This window comes from Pogona vitticeps, chromosome 4, assembly GCF_051106095.1.
Source record: "Pogona vitticeps strain Pit_001003342236 chromosome 4, PviZW2.1, whole genome shotgun sequence".
Lineage (NCBI taxonomy): Eukaryota > Metazoa > Chordata > Lepidosauria > Squamata > Agamidae > Pogona > Pogona vitticeps.
The window spans coordinates 237,297,367-237,314,830 of NC_135786.1; the positions used below are offsets into that span (position 1 = coordinate 237,297,367).

Genomic DNA, 17,464 nt, shown 5'->3' on the forward strand with positions numbered 1-17,464 from the left:
ATAGATCCATGAGGCCATAAAACATCCATCTCTTTACCTTGAAGATCCAGATCTACTTCCATGGCCCAACACATAGACACATTTTCTTAAAACAATCAGTAAGTTTTAAAACTGTAAAGGCCCTCTTTTGCCCTCTAGTGGATGAAAAAATAATTTTAAAAGGTTTTAAAACGTCAAAACCTAGACCACTTGCCCCGCACACCCCCAGAGCCATTGTTCCCTCTGAAGACACCGGCCACAGAGACTGGCGAAACGTTAGGAAGAACAACCTTCAGAACACGGCCAAAGAGCCCGAAAAACCCACAACAACCATTAGATCCTGGCCATGAAAGCCTTCACGAATACACGAAATACAAACTTTCTCCTCTTCCAAAACTGCTTGCCATAAGTTTTGTTTCCTCACCTGGAGAGACCTTAAAAAATTCTTTCAGAATTCAGCTGGTGCTTTGAAACCTGGCAACTCCAAGGCTCTCAGTTCATCCTTTGGCTTACTCTGCTGCGTTACTCTGTTGCCATCCTATCTTTGTTCAGCAACATGCAGGAATTATCAAAGTAAGTGATCTTCTCAGCATGCCCCAAAAGAAAGACTACATCATTGAAGCACCAAAGAGTGCTGAGGACGGCTTTCTTTTTTTGGTTGATGTTTGAAGGTGCTTCCATTCTCTCCCTCCCTGTCTCTCGTTTCTCTCCTCCACCCCACCCATGGCTACAAGGACAGATGATGGCGGTGTGAAAAGAGCATGAGTAATTTCATGGCAGGGAAACAGTTTAACAAAAGGGCAAAGGGGAGAAATGAGACATAAAAGAGGTTCGGCCCATTAATTCCCACCGAGGTGTTCATCTGCTTTGGTTTAATCAGTTAAGGATGCGTCTTCTGCTGCTGATGGAGACGGAATTTGACTCACCTTCCCAAGCTGGATGCCGAGCGTCTTCAGCAGAGCTCTGCCCAGCTGTCATTGGCACATGGGCTGCTTTGCACAATGCAAACCTGCTTAGGTCTACTCGGCCATCAGTTGAAAGAAACTCACGCACAATAGTTGTGCATTTGGTTGCAGCCTGAACTGCACCAGTGTGAGCATTGTGTGTGCTTAAATCTCTCTCTCTCTCTCTCTCTCTCTCTCTCTCTCTCTCTCGGCACCCATCAGGCTTGAGAGCAGTGGCAGCTGATGCCTCTGGAGAGTGGTTAGGGAGGAAAGCACAGCAGCCAATTCTGGGCAAAGCCAGGGCAGTAAACAGAGGGATTACAACATTTCTCACTCTTGATCACTTTGAAAACCTCACCATGCTAGGACTGCCCCAGCCGCCCACACATAGGCATCAGCAACGTTTCCCACTTTCTACAAAGTCACTGAAACATAGACTCGTGGAGTTGGAAGGCCATCAAATCCACCCCCCTGCTCAAGGCGGGGATCCAGATCAAAGCGGATCTGACGGATGGTTGTACAATTTTCTCTTGAAGGTCTCCCGCATCGGAGCGCTTACCACCTCCTCAGGCCATGGGTTCCATTGTTGTACTGCTCTAACAGTTAGGACGTTTTTCCTGATATTCAACCTAAATCTGGCTTCCTGTAGCTTGGGCCCTTTGTTGCATGTCCTGCACTCTGGGACGACCAAGAACAGATCCTGCCCCTCCTCTGTAGAACTGATTTTCATGAATTTGAAAAGCACTATCCTATCTCCTCTCAGTCATCTTTTCTCAAAGCTAAAGATCATGAGTTCTTTCCATCTTTCCTCCTAGGACTTGGTTTCTAGCTCCCTGATCATCCTTATCGCCCTGCTCTGAGCTTGTTCTAGTTTGTTGGCATCCTTCTTAAAGAGCGGTGTCCAGAATTGGACACAGGGATCTAGATGTTGCTGAACCAGTGCTAAATAGGGAAGGGTGCCACTTCATGGGATTTGGAGACTATACATTCTACACACCCTGTTAATAAATCCTAAAATAACATTTGCCTTTTTTGCAGCCACATCACCCTGTTGGCTCATATTCAACTTTTGATCTACAACAATTCCAAGATCCTTCTCTCTTGTAGTATTACTGAGCCAAGTGTCCCTGTCTTGTAACTATGCAGTTAGGGTTTTTCCCCCCTATCAGTGTAGGACTTTGCATGTATCCCTGCTAAATTCCCCAAGCAGCATTCAAGGGTCGGAACAGCATCCAGTGAAGTTGGGGAAAAGGAGAGGTAGAGCTGGGAGTCATCAGCGTACTGATGGCACTGAGCCCCACTGAGCCCCACAACTCTGGATGACCCCACCCAGCTTTCTTCCCGGCAGAGAATTGTAAAGCCATGCTCTCTGCAGGTGTTCTTTCTCGGAGATGTTCAAATACATGTTTTCCCTCCCCCCCAAAAAACACACATGGGATATTGTGATATATGTAGTTAGAATGCCATACATTGTGGTGCATCCTTTGAAGAAGTAGGAAGTCCAGTGAAAAGCTAGGGTTTCGCCCACACATCAGCCTGAGAGGTGTGTTTTAACCTTTTATTTTCCCTGCAGAAATTTCCAGTGATTTGAGTTCCTTGACTATCCCAGCTCTCCAAAAGACTTCAGCATACGTGAAACCAGGGACAAGCAAGGAGGGTGATGTACCCACTTTTTTACATCTGTCAGCAGCTTCTTAAAGGCAACTGGTTCCTGAAAATAGAAGATTGGATTAGACAGACTTCAGACTGTGCAACAATTTTTGCTGTTATTATTTTTTTACAGCAGTCAAGGGAAAAGACAACCAAGCTTCTAGAAGTATTTTTTTTTCATTTTAGGTTGATAGATTGTGATGTTCTTTGGGTAAGAACTGATAACTAGAAGTGTTGGAGTTATTGCAACCTTGTATGATGTCTTTAGTAGGTCAGGCTGGGAGGGAATTTTATGGGCTGAGGAGATTGTCAATCCAGCAGTAGCCATTTGTCCCTTCCCTGCCTCTGATTTGAAAGACATTCCCACCTCTCTGTTTAAGTGTCTTTTTCCCTCTCTTGAATGTGCTGGCAGTTATGCAGTTAGCAGTTAATGCAGTGAGAATGAAATCTGCTGGAGTCTGTTGAAAGCAAGCTGAGTTTGCTGAAGTCTGTTGCTGAACGTCTGTAAGCAGCCATTTTTTGTACAGCATGCTGTTTTTTTTTAATCTGTTGAGAACTGTGAGTAAATGAAACCTTTTATCCTTCTCCTACTAATGTCTCAGAGTGAGTTATTGAGACGGTAAGGACCAGTTGATGAGACAATAAGGGGTAGTCTACTCTGAGGAGATAAAGGTTCCCCTTGACATTTAGTCCAGTCATGTCCAACTCTAGGGGGCGGTGCTCATCCCCGTCTCCAAGCCATAGAGCCAGTGTTTGTCCAAAGACAGTTTCCGTGGTCACGTGGCCAGCACGACTAGACACGGAACGCAGTTACCCTCCCACCAAGGTGGTATCTATTTATCTACTCACATTTTTACATGCTTTCAAATGGCTAGGTTGGCAGGAGCTGGGACAAGTGACGGGAGCTCACTCCATCGCGTGCATTCGATCTCACAACTGCTGATCTTTCGACCTTGCAGCCCAGAGGCTTCTGCGGTCTAACCCGCCGGCACCTCCACTCTGAGGAGACTTGAAGCTAATTCTGCCCTGTAAGTCCCTGCACTTCTGCTGTGCAGCTAGAGATTTTTACCCAAAGTTCAAAACTCTGCAACAAGAAGAGCCTCATTTGAATGTCAAATGATGATGTCATATGACCGGGTACGAGAGGATATGAAGAAAACTTGCTAAATTCCTCCATTTTCCTCTGCTTAGGCCGCCTCAGCTAGAGATGACTTTCTCTTGTCACTGGAGACAAAAATGAAGAAAAAGCAACATTCCCTTGCTGGCTGGTGAAGGCGAGAAGGAATTTTCCCAGCAGTGCCCATAGGATTCCTGCCAAAGGGAGACAACGTTTTCCACCACCTGCCCCCCAAAATGAGATTTCTGCCAAAGTTTGCCCATTCTGACCAACCAACAGGGCTGGCTGTTCACAAGATCTTCTGCAGCCAAGAGGAAAAAGGGGGAAATGGTAGCTGCTGAGAACAGCTGTCAATAATTCCAAGTTCAGATGATGAGTGGGCTTCCATGGAACTGTAGCTGGGAGGCAGGCCATTCCTTCAAAGCCTTCTCCATCTGGAGAAGGGAGAGGAAACAGGGTGGTTGATAGCAGAGGTGGCAACCCAAGACTGGTCAAGAGGAAAGCAGCCTCAGCCGCTGGGAGGCTGGGGTTCCCTCTGGGCCAACCCATGCCGCCATGTGCCACCTCCCATAAGGCAGTGCACAAGTTTTGTCCATCCATCCAAAGGTAGTCAAGAAACAGGAACGCCATTAGACTGCTGTTGTTCTTATTCAAAAACACCAGGCACGGTCAATCAAAATTATATAAACATTGACTGGTATTATGGAACAGATACAAGTTTTAGCCAAAAACCTAAGTATCTGTTAATTTTCTGCACAGTATGTACGCTGTTCCTCGTATTGCCGTTTTCTGGAGCTCTGAAAGTGTGATTTCTGAGACCTGCAACCACTTATAATACTGTGTGAAGTTTCTTGATATTGTTCCCAAAGCCCCAATGACGACGGCGACCAAGGAGGTGTGTTTCTTCCCGAGGCGAGATGTTTCGACGGCCAGGTCTCTGTACTTTTGTTAGTTTTTCCAATTCTTTATTTTCAGCTCTGGCATCCCTTGGAATTGCAATGTCAATGATCTGGACCTTTCTTCATTCTGTTACTCCTATGTCTGGTGTGTGATGTTCAAGGTGTCTATCCACCTGGATCCAGAAAACCCATAAGATCTTGACTTCCTCATTTTCTGACACCTACTCTCTGTGATGTTCCCATGGGTTTTTGGAGTCTGGAAAGTTCTATAGTTTGCGTTGTTATTGTTGTTGTTGTTAAGCTGAAAGCTACCATCTTTCCATTCTGGATCTTCGCACCTAGAGAATGGATGCAAACGTATTCCGTAAGTAGGGGTATGCATCCTGCATTCCTTTCTCCTTGTACTCAAGAGTGAGGAAATGAAGTCTCCTCAGTCTTCTCTTTGCCTGGTGGGTGTTTCTTTTTCTCATAAGCTGGCACGCTTCCTGAATTGGTTTGTGCCGATTGTCCCAAATTCGTACGACTGCTGATTCGCATCAGCATTTCATGCATTAGGTGGGCATTGCTCTTGTTTATGGGCCAGTCCTTCTGTCTTTTCTCTCCAGGTGCACACTTTGATTCTCAAAGAGAAGGCATGCTAGAGGCATTTTGTACAAATTACAGTGCGCTCTCTGTCTTGGTTTTCTGCTTCTGCTGAGATTCCTGGTTGTTGAGGAAAAAAGATCAGGAAAAGGCCACGTGGACTTTGAAAGAATACAAATGTAAGAGCAGGCAATACCTTTATTTAGACCACACACAAAAAGCAAGCAATCAGCAGGCAAGCTATGTTTCGGTGATAATTTGTCTTCCTTTGGTTGAACCATCTCCTCTCTGTCAATAAGAAGAAGGAATTTTAAGGAATAGAAAAATAGAAAGATGGGCAAATGTGTCCTAGATCCGATCAAGCCTGAGCTCTCTCTGGAGGCAAAAATGTTGAAACTGAAGCTCTCCTGTTTTGGGTCCATCATGAGAAGGCAGGCTTCTCTGGAAAAGACAGTCATGCTGGGGAAAGTGGAAGGCAGTAGGAAAAGAGGAAAACCCCAATGTGAGATGGACTGATTGCACAAAGGAAGCCACAGACTTGAGTTTACAAGAGCTGAGAAAGGCCACTGAAGTCAGGAACTTTGGGAGAGCATTCATTCATAGGGTCGCCATAAGTCAGAGGCGACTTGATGACACACAACAACAAAATGGAAGTAAGATTTTCTTCATTTAAGTTTTTTGTGTTTAGGTACCATCAAGTCGCATACAAATGATGGACCCTTGCAGGATTTTCAAGATATGCCAGAGATTAAAGTGCAGTTTTACCAGTAAAACCCCAGTGAGTTTTCTCAGTTGAGGGAAGATTTGAACCCAGGTCTCCTGAGTCCTTCCCATTCACAGATTGCTGCCTTGTCATGGCAAAGGGGCTTGAGTAACTCAGAGTTACACCTTATCTATCTCCTAAGAATCCTATACGTGGGAGAGGAAGCAACCGTTAGAACTGGATATGGAACAACTGATTGGTTCAAAATTGGGAAAGGAGTACGACAAGGCTGTATATTGTCTCCCTGCTTATTTAACATATATGCAGAACACATCATGTGGAAGGCTGGACTGGAGGAATCCCAAACCGGAATTAAGATTGCCGGAAGAAATATCAACAACCTCCAATATGCAGATGACACCACTCTGATGGCAGAAAGTGAGGAGGAATTAAAGAACCTCTTAATGACGGTGAAAGAGGAGAGCACAAAAACGGTCTGAAACTCAACATCAAAAAAACTAAGATCATGGCCACTGGTCCCATCATCTCCTGGCAAATAGAAGGGGAAAATATGGAGGCAGTAACAGATTTTACTTTCTTGGGCTCCATGATCACTGCAGATGGTGACAGCAGCCACAAAATTAAAAGGTGCCTGTTTCTTGGGAGGAAAGCGATGACAAACCTAGACAGCAACTTAAGAAGCAGAGACATCACCTTGCCAACAAAAGTCCGAATAGTCAAAGCTATGGTTTTTCAAATAGCAATGTGTGGCAGTGAGAGCTGAACCATAAAGAAAGCTGATCACTGAAGAATTGATGCTTTTGAATTGTGGTGCTGGAGGAGACTTGTGAGAGTCCCCTGGATTGGAAGAGGAACAGACCTATCCGTTCTGAAGGAAATCAACCCTGAGTGCTCACTGGAAGGACGGAGCCTGAAGCTGAGGCTCCAAGACTTTGGCCAACTCATGAGAAGAGAAGACTCCCTGGAAAAGACCCTGATGTTAGGAAAGAGTGAAGGCGAGAGGAAAGGGGGACAACGGAAGATGAGATGGTTGGACAGGGTCATGGAAATGACCAACATGAATTTGACCCAACTCCGGAAGGCAGTGGAAGACCGGAGGGCCTGGTGTGCTCTGGTCCATGGGGTCACGAAGAGTCAGACACAACTAAATGACTAAATAACAACAACTCCTGAGTCCTTGTCCATCACTCTTTTTATTAAAGCACATTTAATTTGTAGCTGTACATATGAACAGTGGGACACTGTGATTTAGCTCAACATATGCTGCAAATATCTAGGAAAGCAACGTGAGAAACTTTATGTTCTCTTTGCTTTTTCTCACACATCTTTAGACATAATGTCAAACAAGCTTTAAATCACCTTAAAGTACCCACAAAATCACCTTGAGGCCTTTATCCCCCCCCCTGTTTTCCCTAAGGAGAGCAATTTTATCATCCTTAGTGTAATTATGTAACACAGACTCCTCATTTCCATTTCTTAAGTATACAGTTTTGCTGGTTGTTATTTTCTCCTACTGACTCAAAAGCTTGTATTGTTCTCTCATCATCTCTGATTACTTTAAGTAGCTGGAAAGTAGTCCTCACTTGTGAGAAACATATCCTGACTAACTTGGCAACTTAGAAGTTTTTAATACGAGATAGATGCCCCAGGAGGCATATAGCTTAGTACTGTACAGTATGTGAAGACAAACATATTTCAGATACGCCTTGTGTGTATTCATTGCCATCAAGCTGGAACCAACTTGGAGCATCCCGAACAGGGCCCTCAAGGTAAGTGAGATAAGGAGTGGTTTTACCAGTTCCACTCTCCTCACCGTGGGTTTCCATGGCCAAGCCAGGTTTCGAACCCTGTTCTCCAAAGTTCTAGTCCATCACTCTAGCCTTAATAACACACTAGGAAACAAATACACCTTTGTCATTGTTTAGTTGTTTAGTCGTGTCCGACTCTTCGTGACCCCATGGACCAGAGCACGCCAGGCTCTCCTATCTTCCACTGCCTCCCGTAGTTGTGTCAAATTCATGTTAGTCGCTTCGCAGACACTGTCCAACCATCTCGTCCTCTGTCGTCCCCTTCTCCTCTTGCCTTCACACTTTCCCAACATCAGGGTCTTTTCCAGGGAGTCTTCTCTTCTCATGAGAAAATACACCTTAAACAAAGCTAATAACAAAACCAGAATCTACTGTCATTTTCTGGAACTCTGATTTAACGTGACCCACGAGTTTTGAACCCCGAGGTTTCATCAGATTTTGTGGCGCTTTCTGCCCCTCCTCGGCTGATCTTCCAGTCCCGGCAAGAGCTCACGGTTCTCTGCCCCGCCCTCTTGGCTGATGGCCCAATCAGACCAAAGGGCGGGGCAGAGAAGTCTGTGCTCTTGCCCCTGATTGGGAGATTAGCCAAGGAGGTGGGAAAAGCAAGCCAGCTGGGCCTGGTGAATGGCTGTTTGAGCCCGAGGAGGCCAGGGAGGGGAACGGCAACACCTGTGCTGCCACCTTTATGAACTGGGACAAACTAGGGCGAACCGGTTCGTGCCCATCTCTATTTGCATAGCATACACATTTTTTAATTAAAAGACAACAGGAGAAGTGTATTCTTCAAAGAACAAGAAATATCCACTGCTGAAAATCAAAGCTAGTACCAATTAGAGTCGTATATATTGGACGTACCTGGAAATAAAAGGACTGAAGCACCCAGCCCTCGTTTTATGAACAACAATGATGGCATCGTTTTTCATGACACCACCACCCCCCTCCAGCCTTTCTGATTACTCTCTCTCTCTCTCTCTCTTTGTTCAACTGCCAAGATAGTTCCTTCCTTTTCCTTGACTTTCTAGGGCTAAAATTTAAGGCCAGAGGGAGATCCTTGGTGACTTTTCAAAGGTCTGCTTTGCATAACAATTGCAACATTGTGTGTGTGTGTACATGCATGTGTGTGTGCATGCATGTGTGCAATACAACAAAATACAGAATATGAATTTGAAAATTTCATTAAAATTTGCCAAAATTTACACATTTTTTTTGTATACAAGATTGAGAGAATTCCAACATTTTAAAATAAAAACCCTGAATCCGGGACAAAGCAAAACTACCAGATTTCTCCATCCAGGATTTTCATAGAATTTATCTAGGACGGAGTTGGAAGGAGCAAAGGCAAAGCATGGTGCTTATATTATTCCTCTAGCTGCACAGCAGGAGTGTAGGGATTCACAGAGTAGAATAGTTCACGTTCTTCAGATTAGTCCACCCCCTTTTCTCATCAACTGGCACTTACAGTCTCAATAACTCACTGAGACATTAGCAGGAGAAAAGAATAAAAAAACATTGTCTTTACTTTCAGTTGTGAACAGATCGAACAGCAAATGGACAGGCGTGACTGCTTTCAAGAAAGCAGACTGCAGCAAACTCAGAAAAGGGAAAAGACCCAAAACAGAAGGAAGGGTTCTCTTTGAATTCAGAGGCAGAAGGAAACCATTGATTTGTGTTGGATCGACCGGCAATCACCCCAGCCCAGATAAGAGGTTGCAAAAACTCTAAAAAGGAGGTGTAACTTTTTGAAGATCAGTCATTATCTCTAATACAATGCGCAAACTGGGACCTGGGATAGCTTGGTTCTCTTCTTCCCTAAGTCATAAAACTCAGTGGGAGACTTTATGCTAAAGCCCTTGTTAGCACAGTTGCACACCCATCTCAAGATGACTGAGCAGAGAAACATGAGAAATTTGAAAAATGTCTTTATGGTCTTAATGGTGAATAAACTGGGGAAGATTAGCATCAAAAGAGGAGTATTTCAAGGGGACTCTATCTCACCATGATTGTTCGACATCTCTGGTTTCTCTTCAGTGGGCGACCTCGGGGCACCGATTCTCTCTCGTCACCCGACCTCCCTCACAGGGTTATTTTGTGGGTGAACCGTTGGGGCGTGGGGGAAAGAAGTGGGCTACACCTATGAATAAAAGATGGCCTGTAAGCAGGGCCAGAATTTCCATATCCCTCCCTCTGAGGTTACAAGCCGAGCTGGAGAGTTCTCCAGCTGGTGGAAATTTAGCTCCAGTCGGCAGAAGTGGAGGTGGATTGTACGTTTTTGTACTGTTTCTCGCTCGTCACATATAAATTCACAGGAATGATGCACAAGCCCATAAACACTCTTTCCTCAAGGACGTCACTTGCTGCCCACAACGGTGTAGGTGGACGCTTGCTTTGGAACATAAATCGTGGCCCAGCATTGCTAATTTCCTCAGGGTGTTTCTCCTGTTCCGGATAATGGACAATCACGCCACTGCCTTCCTGCCTTCCTTCCAGTTCCCAAGGGCTAAAGGTCTGTGGCAATTAAACACAATAAGCAGGAGCGGACAACCTGTGGCCTGAGATTGGCGTCCACTCTCAGAAGTCTTAAGGTAGCCCTCCTCCCATCCCAAAGGGGGCAGTTTTGACATCTTTTGAGGGTCCGTGGCACCCCCTCAGCCCTTCCCTTTTTTTTCTTTTCTTTTTTTCCAAATTTGGCTATTAAAGGGTATAAAGAAGCTCCTCCAGTTAAAAGATAAACATAACTTTATTTTTAAGGAAAGAAATTTCCAGGTCACAGGAAGAATGTGGCCCTCCTGGGGCTGGACATGGGCTTGAGGGCCTATCCGACACCCACAGGTTGCCCACCCAAGTCCCCTTTTTAGCGCTTATCGTGGCTGCAGACTTCACGTTCGTTAGCACAAAAGCAAAAAAAAAAAAAAAAAGAGTTCACACTGTTTGGCTTTTCCAATGCAAGCCAAAGGGAAGTGGATGAATCAGTTCAGATGAAACTGGATGGAACACAAGTATCATGTCAGGATACCTTCGGAAGCCACAGATAGGCCTACAAACTGAATGGGGGGGAGGCAGTGCCCAGCGCCATTCAGTACTGCATATTAAGCCATCATGCTTTGAAGAAGTTACTTTGCCAGATTGTTCCTAAAGCTTGGAGCTGGCAAATCATTTAAATAACACCTTGGCAGCTGTGGTTAGTGGCTTGTTTTATGTCAAATTCCTGGTGTTAAATCAGGAAGGCAAAGCTAAACACGAGCCTTGGAAGATATATGGAACCCTAACAGAACAGGATGAGGGAACTGGGGTTTCTGAAGAGGCACGTTTTTTTAAAAAAAGAAATCAAAGATAGATCTACACAGACTACTGTCAAGCAAGACATACAGACTTTGCCAATTCTCGTTTGGATTTGGAAAAAAAATGCTGCCCATAGATATTTGAGGGTTTTGAATCTCCGTCTCCAGAATCGGGAGCAAAGTTTCAGGAAGCAGGGATGTGTCACTTCTTCATAGAACCATAAAATGATGGAGCTGGAAAGGGGGCCTCGAAGGCCATCAAGTCCAACCCCCTGCTCCAGGCAGGAATCCAAATCAAAGCAGAGCTGAAAGAGGGTTGGTTGCCCAATTTTCACTTGAATGCCTCCAGCGCTGCAGCGCTCGTCACCTGAGTCATTGGTTCCATTGTTGTACTATTCTAATAGTTGAGTTTCCTTATATTCAGTCTAAATCTGGTTTCCTGTAGCTTGAACCTTTTGTTATTCTGTCATGTACTCTGGGATGATGGAGAACAGATCCTGACCACCCTGTGTATGACAGCCTTTCAACTCTTTGAGAAGCACTATCGTATCTCTTCTCCGATGTCTTTGCTCAAGGCTAAATAGTCCCCGTTTTCACTTCTGACCACGTACCTGAACCTTCAAATTGATACTGCACTCATGTAGATGGAGGGGAAGTTGAGAAAAGAGCTTTCTGAACCAGGAGACATGTCCTTCGCTCTCCGGCAGATAAAGTTTCCTGCTGCTAAAATTATTTGGAAGCCATTTGCAACGGCAGAAACAGGGAGAGAAAAAACCCAGATCAACATGCAGGGCGGCTCGCCATTCATTTCAGTATTTCCCACGCAGCCCCTAATAAATTGTCTGGTCAGCAAGCGTGACATGAAAGCTCCAGAAAAAATGATGGAAAGTCAGCAAAGAATGGCAGAGGTTTTTATTTTATTTTTTTAAAGAAAACTCATGTCACCCCAGTTTTGAAGACAGCTCCTCAATATATGCATAATTCAGACTGTGCCGCGCAGAGATAAAAATAAATAAATTCCTTGTCGAGATTTATGGAGTGGACTCCAAAGCCATTAAATCAGAGAGCTAGAAGGGCACATTTATTCAGGACGAGTTGTGTCGGGCACTGAAACCCAAGGGCACACAAGAAATGGTGGAGGGGGGGGAGGCACAGTGGCTGCCAGGGTGGTCGTATTAACTGGGAAGCACTGGGAAGCCCCATGGAGTTGGCGAATCTGACAACAGACGCGGCTGCCCAAAAGCTTGAAACAAGGGAAGGTTGGAAGGAACTCGTCTGGATCTTCAAAATGTTGATGTTTTGGGTCTGAGCCTGTTTTCAGCTCTTTTTTGGGGTTAGAACTTGCAGAATCCTCCAGCAATCACATCCAGTGGTCATGGGGATTGCCTGGAAGTAGCAGTCAAAACAATGACATATCTGACATCCGCGGTGGCTTCTCCCTGTTTGGCTGGGTGAGATTTCTCTCATGCTCCTCAGACAGGCAGCCCTTGATTCTACACCCCTCTGAAAGCCAGTTCTGGACTCTGTCCTTCAACCTCAGGGAAAGGAAACACGAAGGGGGTCAGGGCAAGAGGTCAAATCCCTACCTATTTCTCTATTTTCTCTTTTTTTAAAAAAACCTTTCTGCTAAAGAAGGAAAGAAAGGACCTAGCTTGCATCTCAGCAGGGTTGGAAACACTCTGACCTGTAGGTCACATCAGGGCCTCTTAAGGGACCCTTTACACAAGCCCTGCTCCATTCCACACCCGTAAAAACTGGGGGAAAATATCCCCGTTTTGCCAGGATCTTTTTGTGATGGAGAGGCATGCACTGTCCAAGCCTTATCAACACCTGATGCTTCTAGTTTTGAAAAAGCTCATAAAGGGATGGACAATACGGGTGAAGTTGCCTTCTGCCATCAGTCAGCAAGGTAAGGTTGCCAGAGGGGAGATGTGACCTTCCAGTCTCCTCTAGTCCTCTGGAACTTTCCCAAACCAGTTTTAGAGATTGATCTCCCATTTTTTTGGAAGGCAACTTAGAGAAGCTTTCATTTGGGATATGAGACAAACTCCAAAGGGGGGGGGGGGGACAAGACAAAACAAAAATATGTGGCACTTTGAAGACTAGCTATCATGTATTCTCGAAGGCTTTCACGGCCGGAATCCGATGGTGGTTGTGGGTTTTCCGGGCTGTCTGGCCGTGTTCTGAAGGTTTTTCTTCCTAACATTTCACCTGTCTCTGTGGCCGGCATCTTCAGAGGACAGGAGTCAAAACTCTGTCTGTGCTCTGGTGCAGTTTTGGGGAATAGTTGAGTATTTGTCAGCAACCACTAGCTATTATGTTTTAATGTGAGTCTTTATGGATAAGTCCACCTCATCAGAAATGGGATGGGGGGAACTTTTTGGGATAGTCCCTGAAGGTCACAAAGACAAGCTTGAGAGAGGTGTGCTTCCTAGTAATTGGCAACTTTTTGGTCCTAAGAGAGGGGTGTAAAATCCCCAAACGGTGGTACTAAGAGGCTTAAGACCTCAGCCTCAAGAGGACCTCTCACAGACACACACCATCAAATTTTGCACTATGGTCTACAGTTTTTCTGCATGATCCATGGGGGAGTTGTGCTAAGCCTGAAGAAGTGGCACTGTCTCTGTGAAAGCTTGCAGCTGATTTGATTTTTTTTTCCAGTGGTTCAATAAACCACGGCCCCCTCTTCCATTTGTGTAACAAGACAGGCTTGTGGGCAGATTCATTAAATTGGCTTTCAACAAGACTTGTGGAAGGCAGATGGATCCTATCCTGGGTGTCTTTGTTCTTACCTGGCTGGAATCTAAACAGGGGCAGTCTTCGCTCTTCTCAATTATGTACAGAAATGATGCGAGGCGCCGGCCTCACAGGGCTGCCATTTCCTCCACCAACACAAAGCAAACTTGGCTGCCTGGACAGTGTTGTTTATGGCTTGCTGTGCTGCAGGAGTTGTTTATAGCCTGCAAGCTCTTTTATAGCCTTTGTTCTATCTCATGGCTTATGTTCTAAGCAGAGGAGCAGAAAATCACATGTTTATTGAGATGCTTAGGCACAGAAACAAGGGGGAGGAAATAAGGCGCAGTAGAGCCTTTTCGCATTTGTCGTTCTAAGAGGTTTAAAGGCATGTCTGACTTGTTTTGTCTCTCTTTAGCAGGCCACGGTTTGTCCAGGGGGTGCTAACTAGAACTGCACATCGAATTTCAGATAAATCTCAAATCCCAAACCATCACCTTTAAGATGTGCAGATCTATTATAGCATGGAGGTACACGGTTGTTTTGTTTTTTTAATTGCAACAATCACAGACAGAATTTTAAGCTTATTTTTTTGGTTTACTCATCAAAGGTATCACCACAACATGAATTCTGAAATGTGTCTTCAAGACAACACAATTTCCTCTGCATCTCATACTAACAGTTTATACATGGTGCCACCTGCAGATCTGCAATCAATCTCCCTTTGTTTCACCCGTTTATCATATATTCTGTTTTGTTTTCTTTCTTTTTTTAAGTGCCCTAACAAATCTATTGTTCTCCTTATTTCAAGTAAAAAATTTTATCCCAGCCAATGTAATGCACTGAATTTTATTTTATTTTTTTAAAAAAATTAAGATACCATGCCATTTTCTCCCAGCCACCCGCGGTGCCAAGAAACAGAAGTCAAAACACTTTTGTTGTGGACAACAATGTACTTCAGAGTATAAACCAACACATGAACCTCTCCCTAAGAGTCCTACAGAACTTCATAGGAAGATACACAAAAAATCAGAAGCCTGTGTGTGCCACAGCTGGCATTTATCCCTAAAAAGCGTTAACTCCAGAATGAAACCAAACAACCTTTAACAATCACATCAAAACTCATCTGACTATCAAAGTATAAGTCTTTTCACTGTTGCAATAATTCCAGGCAACATCAGCTTCTCTCATTCTAGAAGTTTTATTTATCTACAGTATCTTGCTTCTATGTTCCATAAGCCCCAAATACTTCAGAGTTGTTAGAAACATTCAAAAGTCTTACAGCTATGAAGAAAACAGTAGGCACAAATGTTTAAACTACTAAACTTCAGTTTCAGACAAATACTTAAGTCATTATCTGATCTGACAAGTACTTGGCCTCATCTGGAGAGAGAAGGCATACTGAAAGTATACATGAAGAAAAGGGGGGAAAAACAGATGCATACATGAAAACCATCCCCTACCCCTAATGCTACCCATATTGTTCAGCCTGGCCAATCGGTCCATTGGAATTAGAATGGGGCCAGGAAACAACCCATAATTCACTCAGTACATTTATTTTAATCTTGATGTTTTGGAGTGAAGGAGTGCTTTGCACATATTTCTGATGTGTACATTTTTCATGTGGATGCTTTACATTTTCTTTGGAAGATTCGAGGAATTGTTTCTGAGTTCATCCAAGTCAGTCTTTGCAGAGTTTGCCCCTCTGATGTGGGACAGTGATACCTGGGAACTTTGTGAAAGTACAAAGCACCATCCATAATGGTGCAGATGGAAATGTTATAAGTAGCAGAAAAGAAACGTCCAAGGGAGACCTTGATCTATATTTTTTTTCCAGGGCAGGTGAATCAGACAGCTAAGAAGAGTCACAGTTTTGGCTTGCCTTTCCTCACACCATCAATTCAGGTGGGACCCTTCAGCTTTCAAAGCTCATCCTTCTTTTTAACATCCCCAGCCCCCCTCTGGATTCTTCACATCTCCCTCCAGCCTCCACACACACAGCTCTGTGACCACATAGACCCAGTATTGTCTTCTTCAGTCTTCTGGTTGCAAAGGATTACTCACCCTAGTGACAATTCAGAGGGCTCATTACCATTAGTCTTCTCCTGAAGCCAGGGAAGGGGGTGGGGGGAGTGAGAAAAAGAGGAGGCGGAAAGCAAGGAAGTTAAAATACCTAATTATGAGCGACTTAATTGGAAGGAATAATTTAACTCCAAGTCATTAGTTGGTTCTCCTACTCATTCTCTCCCAATGAATTCTTCGTTTCAACACTGGCATTTGTTTTATTTTCATAAGGTAAAAACGCCACAGGAGATGAGCGTATTATTAGCGCAAATTTGTCCAGCCAATGAATAATTTTTTTTAATTAGTAGTAAGCCAAGTGAACTGAGATAATTTGTTCATTAGATGAGGATCCCATCTCATTCCGGAGATGGCACCTTTTCTTCTTCTTATGAATTATAGGAACGGTGCTCTCTAACTGCAATGCTATGCTCACCTACTTGGGAGTAATCCCCAGTGTGTAGGACAGTTCCGAATAAATATTAGCTGCGAGAAGTCTATGGCCCACTTTCTTCCCAAATAAAAAAATCATGACCAGCTTGTCCGGTGCCCTTTAATCATTGATGCCACTGTCATTGTCTTAGACGTGCAGAGCTAGAAAGGACCCTATGGATCATTCTTATGTCCTTATCAAGGAAGTCCTTATCAAGGAAGCAAAGTAGGGAATCAAACTCTCATTCTATGGCTCCATTGCCAGAAATCTAAGCCACTGAGCTATCAAGCACTTCTAACAGACACTCCGGACCGTTCCACCCAGTACATTATCTGTTCAATTCTAGTTATACCCCAAAAGAAGAAGAAAAAGAAGAAGTTACAATGAAATGTAGTTAGGTTACTTCTTTGAGGAGATTCTGCATCTCTTTAATTGATCAGAATTCGATCTCATGGTTTTTACTCAGGGCTTGTGTTTTCCTGGACGTTCGGCCGGTGGACTGCTATGAGTAAACGCTGATTTCCTAGAATCCGCCCACCTTCTCTTTCTTTTATTGCTATTCCCCTCAACGCCCACAGACAAATGAGACTCCGAGGTTCCTTTTCTTCCCTTTTCCCCATTTGGATTTCCCTGGATCAATTTTCCTCTGCCTTCCCCTGAGCCTTCAGGAACCTGTTTCTGGAAGATATAAGTCTTTCTTCCTCAATCTGCTAAACAGCTGGGAATGCAGCAAGCTTTCACTGGAGGGCAAGTGGAAGATTAAGGACAAATTTAGTGCTTTATAAAAGACCAACTGTGGCTAATTTTCACATGCTACACACTCATTACATTTCTCGTTTAATCATTATATTGTTTTGGTCTGAAATTCACCGATTTTCTTCTGATTTGTTGTGTCTTCATTTCACGGATTTTATTCCCCGTTTGTCTGAGTCGTTTTTAAATAATATCTTCAAATTACTTATATCTGTGAACAGGCTCAAGCCATCTCTGGTAACACCCGCTTACCCAACCCAATATTGAACCTTAATTTCAGGGTGGTCTGAAAATTGTACTTACTGCTAGGATTTCTTGCATGCAATCATGGGAGGTCAACTGTCTCCCAATTTGTTACATATCTACTCAGGGTCAAATTAGACAATACATATAGAACATTTTTTTAACAGATTTGTTATCTGACTTTCCTCGCCCAATTTGACATCAGTTGTGTTGTGCTTAGTTATTGCAGGGTTAACATGGGTCTAGTTCACAAGTCTGAT

At 44.1% G+C, this 17,464-nt stretch overlaps 1 long non-coding RNA gene across 1 annotated transcript in view; it reads right to left on the reverse strand.

Annotated features, from left to right (window-relative positions):
* Positions 1-2,467: 2,467 nt before the first annotated feature.
* The window catches only part of LOC144588719 (uncharacterized), a 33,605-nt gene continuing 18,608 nt past the window's right edge, over positions 2,468-17,464 (reverse strand). The window contains exon 2 of the long non-coding RNA XR_013544397.1: positions 2,468-2,634. This is a non-coding gene — a long non-coding RNA (uncharacterized LOC144588719). The remainder of the gene's footprint in view (positions 2,635-17,464) is intronic.